General features: G+C 44.6%; 1 long non-coding RNA gene across 1 annotated transcript; it reads right to left on the reverse strand.

Moving 5' to 3' along the window:
- Positions 1-3292: 3292 nt before the first annotated feature.
- LOC135917575 (uncharacterized) lies at positions 3293-5375 on the reverse strand. The gene is made up of 3 exons (XR_010569336.2): positions 5143-5375; positions 4940-5049; positions 3293-3445 (listed from the first exon to the last, which is right to left on the reverse strand). It is a non-coding gene; the product is annotated as an uncharacterized lncRNA (long non-coding RNA).
- Positions 5376-5957: the final 582 nt, after the last annotated feature.

A 5957-nucleotide genomic window follows, 5' to 3' on the forward strand; every position in this document is an offset into this window, starting at 1 on the left:
GACGTTTCGCCTAAGAAACTGAAATGAAGACACTGAATGTAGCATTATCGGTAAAGCAAAACAGTTTTCCTCCGCAGTAAAAATAAAGCAGCTATCTCAAAGCGTATGATTGTTCCGTCGAAAACGCTTCGCGCTTCCGTCGTCTGCTTCAATAGCTAGGATGCGCGTCCCCGGAAAATGCAATGAGTCATCGCATGTTGGCGCCAACGCGCTTGTTTTCTTGCTTGAAACAACATACGCGACCTACCAGTGGTGATGCGCGCACGTTCTAGGCCACGTTATTGCTATTTCGTGAAACGCAAGTGACTCAGCCCAACTCGGCTGGCTGAGAAACGGCCGAATATCACCGATAGCGTTGCGGGCGCCAGAGATAACCACTAGCGCGACGCAAGCGCCGGCGCTGCCATCTCTTGTTCATTTCGCTGGTTACTCGCACAGCGGGAGGAAACTTCAAGGCGCCGCCTTGCGTACATTTCTTTTTATAAATTAGAAAGAGGCCGTTGTCATAACGTCTGATTGTGCGAAAAGGCATTAATCTCGATTACAATACAAATGCAGCAGTGAAAAGTGGACAACATTGCTGAAAGGTTGCTATGTTCAACCAATATTATTTTGTATAAACGCGTTCTTTAAAAAAATGATGGCCCCAAACACAAATGCCAACACCACCCGAGAGCGATGCAAATACTATGAGCACGCGTTATGAACAAAAGATTTTCGTGGCACCAAACGACGGGGAAAATGTGGCGATACGCATTCCTCTCGGCTGCCATTGCATATGGCTTCCCATTAGCATAATTCGCGCGGCTCGTCGCAGCAAAAATTATGGCGGAAAATCTCAGCAATGGCGGCGCGGCGCAACGTCAAGCATCGTCAAAATGACGTTTACGAAACAGCCCTTCCTGTGACGCTCCTCATGAGATATTCCTTCAGCCAATCAGCAAGCTGGCATGGCGCATATCTTGGATCGCCCCCACATATTCGCGCAATTGCAGATGCATTGCACTGGCTTCTGCACGCTACCACTCACATTCTTTTTGAAGCACTAACATGGCAATATATCTGCCAAGGACCAAAAAAATGTATTAGTCCATAATATTTGCAGCTCCACGTCACGTTTCGTCATCTTGATGAAAACGCAAAATGGCATTTCGCAAAACTTCCGTTTCCCGGCACAAATTTTATGGCACGTGAGCTCTCCACGGCCAATCAGAGAGTAAACATGGCGGATAATGGCGGCCGGGCAGCCGCCATGCATGTCGAGAATGGGGAACCAGCGCTGGCCAGGAGGCGCTACGACATTTTTCATGCGTTACTAAAATATGCTGAAACAGTCCGATAGGGAGGCTACGAAGATGGCACGACATATTTAGCGATAAGAAACGTGCGCCTGTATCAATGTTTGTCTAGCCCGATGCGGCCAGCCAAGTTCTGTCCATGGCCATGCGCGCTGCGTAGAGCGCATGTGCTGCTACGTCCTAGCACGTCGGTTCCCTGCCGTTTGAGGAGCCGTGAAAAGTGTGACTCAAGACAATCGGTGAATTTGCTGACACGAAATCACTGCGTGTGCTACTGGAAACTGTGTCTACCACTCGCTAGGCTGTGTGTTACGGCGCTGCTGTCGGCACGCGAAGCTTCAGCGCTGGTTGCCCATAGAGCCCCTAGAGGGCATTCTGGCGCCACCGTCTATGGGAGTTTCTTAAGGGGGCGCCGTGCCGTCATGGGAATTATAGTGAACTAGAGTTCACTATAATGGGAATGACGGTATATGTGTCTGCGAGGCTCATGTTGGCTGGTGTTGTAAGAGGCTTCGTCTAAAATGTGGCTATGGCTACGCAAATAATGCGCTCTCAAAATAAAATCATCATAAAATGCTTCTATTCACACATATTATATCTTTACTCACCCACAATGCATGATCAAGCGAAGGAAAGCACGAACAGATGACCAACTTAGACCAGCTGTTTCAAAGCGAACGCAAACCTCGTCGTCTGTCCTCCAACTTTAGCGGCACGCTGATACTTTATACGTAACATGTAGTCGTACACACAATAACAAGTTCTCATGGTTAAGCAAAACATGTTTTCGCGTAATAATAAAGCTATAGCAGCTTTTCACGTGCTGTTTTAGTAGAAAGTGAATCATTGTGACAGACGGCACGGTATTTGCCAAGCGCGTCTTCAAGGTGTCCTGCACGACCTACTGGAACTCCAGACCTGCACAGATATCCGGCTTCTATGGGAGCAGCTTGCGCCCACTTTCGTTCAACCGACGGCCGTAGGTGGCGCTTTTATAACCTGTTCGTCTGCTACGCAGTGGGCGGCTGTGCGGCGTTGTAATTAGTACGGCAGATGTTGTGTTGTGACGAACTGCTTGCCTAGTTGATTACTTTTGCTAACACAGTGACAGTGATGTCACAAGGCTTTGATCGGTCACTTGGCTCCAAAAGTTGACTGCCCGAACCTAAAAAATGTCGGAGCGTGTAGTCCGCTGCTCTCTAAAATAGCGTTAAATAGCCGCTCCTATTGCCTTTTTCAAGCAGATTATTATATACCACATTGTGTATAGAGTTCGCAAAGTACACAACAGTTTCATTGTACACGTTGTAAAATTCGCTTCTGCGCTCTTTAGAAACTGTAAGGTTCGACGACAGAACGATTACCACTCATTTTACCTCTTAAAAGTTGTCCGTGAATGCGTCAAGAGTTCGAAAAGTGAATTACGCACACAGCTTCACTGCGTACGTATCTTAAGCATCACCGTTATGCTGCCGCCGTACCACGCAGAGAGCTAGCTTTACAGTTTGAGAAGAGTTCCGTGACACGATTTTTAAGGCCTGCAGTGCAGCACGTTTTATAGCACTGGGATCGCTTAATTTTTTGTAAGCTTTCTACTAAGCTAGGCAACCAACGACAATAAAAACAAGGTATGCTCACCTTTCCTTGAAACAGAATCGATCAACCTATTGCACATATCGGGCATACCAGTAGGCTATGGGATTATTGAACATATTGGTCTATAGGTATTGTATAAGCCTATTGGTGGCTTACTGGTATATATTGGTGCTCTATTGGCCTATTAGTAATATACTTGCCTATTGGCACTCTATTGGCCTATTAGTAGTGTATTTGTCTATTGGCACTTTATTGGCCTATTAGTAGTGTATTTGTCTATTGGTAGTGTTGCCTACTGGTCTAAGCACATTGTTCATGTATCAAAACAATGGTGCTATACAGCAGTGAGGACTGCAATGTGGCAACCAGTCTATAAAAAGAACAAATTTCATTTGAAAGTAGGCATGTATTTATTTACAAATAATATTTACAAAATTACTTCTTCATCAGATCCGCAATCTTTCCAGCAACAAGCTTTCCGAGCATGTTGTGCCTCCTTGTTATGTCATCTTCACTGCTGTACCGCTTCTCAAGGTAGTGCCTGAAAAAAACTAAAATGGGAAAGGTCAGCAAGTGAGAACAAAGATTTAGAAGTACTACTGAAAGGACAAGCATATATGGCATATTAACATGAAAAAGATGTGCTGATCCCACTCACTGTGGAAAGAATAAGCAAAATTTGATGAGCCAGCAATAACAAAGTGCTAAACATGGTAAGAAATCCAGAGTGGTCTTATATAAGACCTATGCAGAGATGTGACATATATCACATCTCTGCATGCAGTGAATTCAGTGACGAATGTATCTTGCAGTCACCCTTAGTCACAACAGCATACCTTGCAGACATTTGTGGAGAAACACAACAGTGTTATCACCAAATGGATAACAGCATCTATACCTTCATACATCATAAAGAAAGCTTCACCAAACAGCCTTCCTACTGCAGCCAGTCTTGTCACACACACGCACTTTAATGGGATTCAGCAAAAATGGTTGCGAATTATGGCATGGCTTCATGGGTTTCTTTGGGCACTTGCTCCACTACCACCTACCACAATGCAATGTTTAAATTTCAAAAGTAAATTGTATGCAATATGGCATATATGCCATCTGTTTCAAAGTGCTAAATTGCAAGAGGGAAATGAGGGGTAAGGTTGCTATACTGCAGTTCTTTGTGCGTCTATGGTCTAATGAACAGTGCATCTGATGCTGCACTGGAATACCAAGGTTCAAATCCCACCACAAGACCTATAATTTTTTAACTGACTGACAGCTTGTGCAGAGTCATTGAGGCAATAAATCGGCCAATTTATACAACGATGCCAAGCTTTGGAAGGTAGGCAAAGAAAGCTTTGAATTGAAAACAGTATTGTTAAAAAGTGACGTCAGTCTCAAACACACAAGCCCTGAGCAGCTACAATTGGAATAATACATTGAGAAAATTGCAAAGGAACATGTCGCTGACTTTTGAAAGAACAGACTTATGGCTGAGGGGTGTATAAAAAAAAAACATGCTTTCTTCGGGGCCAATCAAGGAACATGACTGGATTAAAGCATACCTTTTAGCGCATCATACTTGAATGCGTCCAGAGCAGGCATACTTTTAATGCCAACAAAAGTTTCCAATGAAATTTGTTGAATATGCAAAACAGTAGCACTGAGGTTTACAGGTTAGGAATGTATGAATCAGCTCCACGTGCGTTATGAGCGATTCCTTTCAACAAACAATGAAATTCATCTACGCCACCATTATACATACGTGAACAATTAACCCATGCAAATTGCTAAGCTTGCGGCCTTTTCCCTACAGTTTCTTACAAGTTAGGGCGATGTCATTGAGGGAGAGAGAGCTTTAACATAAATGAAGACATTCTGTTTTCCACTCAACAATGTAGTAACAGTATTTTCCTTCTCTGCTGTCAAACAGGCTGCATGTTGCATGTTGAGCTCTATAATGTTCGATATCTGTAGAAGCTGGGCACGTGCAGCGCCACAAAAGGCAAGCAAAACTTATGCGGCCAGACGTAAGAGTGAAATTTCATTACCTCGTTCAATGAATCCGCGCTGGACATTGACATTTCGCTGTCCTCACTGTCCGACGGGCGTGGAGGAAGTGGGACCCGCCTTGTCGGTTGATGTGCAGCCTCTTTTGTCTCTGCGCAATATCAGAGCACAGCAAAATCAAACGCAGCCTAAATATAAGCAAATATTATAGAAGAACAAATATATATATTAGAATTTAACTTACCAAACAACCGCAGGATCTGCGCTCGAAAAAAAGCCACTTTGATGGTCGTCCTTCCAGTGCACTTTGTGCCACCTGTTGCTTTGGTAGTCTGAAATGCTTTGAAAGCTGAAATTTTTTATACCTCCGATGCTAACGACATCTCGCGCGTCGTCGTCGCGAAATCTGACCGACGCGTACATTGCAGCAAAAGCACAAGCGACGAATACTCGCAATTACTTGAGCTATGGATGCAAGCCAACGCCATAGAGAAAGAAAACGCCGCCGACGCTACCGTCCAAGACCACGTGACCACGTTGTGTCATGGCAGCACGAACGTGGGCTAGCAATGGCTCTCGTCGGCTCGCATTTTCTTTCCCCCGTGGCTTTAAATATGAGAAAACGATCAATGTACTTTTTTTAACTTTGCTATTTCTTATTTCTTGCTTTGTTTGTTATGCTTAAAAACGTTTTTGCCTTAGGTGCATGAAGACAGTAATGTGAGAAAGCAAAATAATGTAAAACATACAGCGTCACCACGCGACGACTCATTGTCAAATTTTTTGTGCCCCTACACGTTTTTGGTGTAGGGGCTCTGTGATTGTATACCGTAATTGCCAAAATTCTGTGTCTGTTATATTGGGTTCCCGTAGTAGTGGTCACGTTTTACGAGAGTCCTTGCTTGGTGACGATTTCCGCGGCATTCCTCGCCTTCCGAACGTCCGTTTTTCTGCGAGCGATGGAAAAATCGGGGCGTCGCCGGTAGCAGTGCACGTGAACCCGGAGAGGAAGCGCAAGTGCTATTTGAAGCCTGGAGCGAATTTCACGGTTCCGTGAAG

The sequence above is a fragment of the Dermacentor albipictus genome, chromosome 5, assembly GCF_038994185.2.
Source record: "Dermacentor albipictus isolate Rhodes 1998 colony chromosome 5, USDA_Dalb.pri_finalv2, whole genome shotgun sequence".
In the NCBI taxonomy this organism is placed as follows: Eukaryota; Metazoa; Arthropoda; class Arachnida; order Ixodida; family Ixodidae; genus Dermacentor; species Dermacentor albipictus.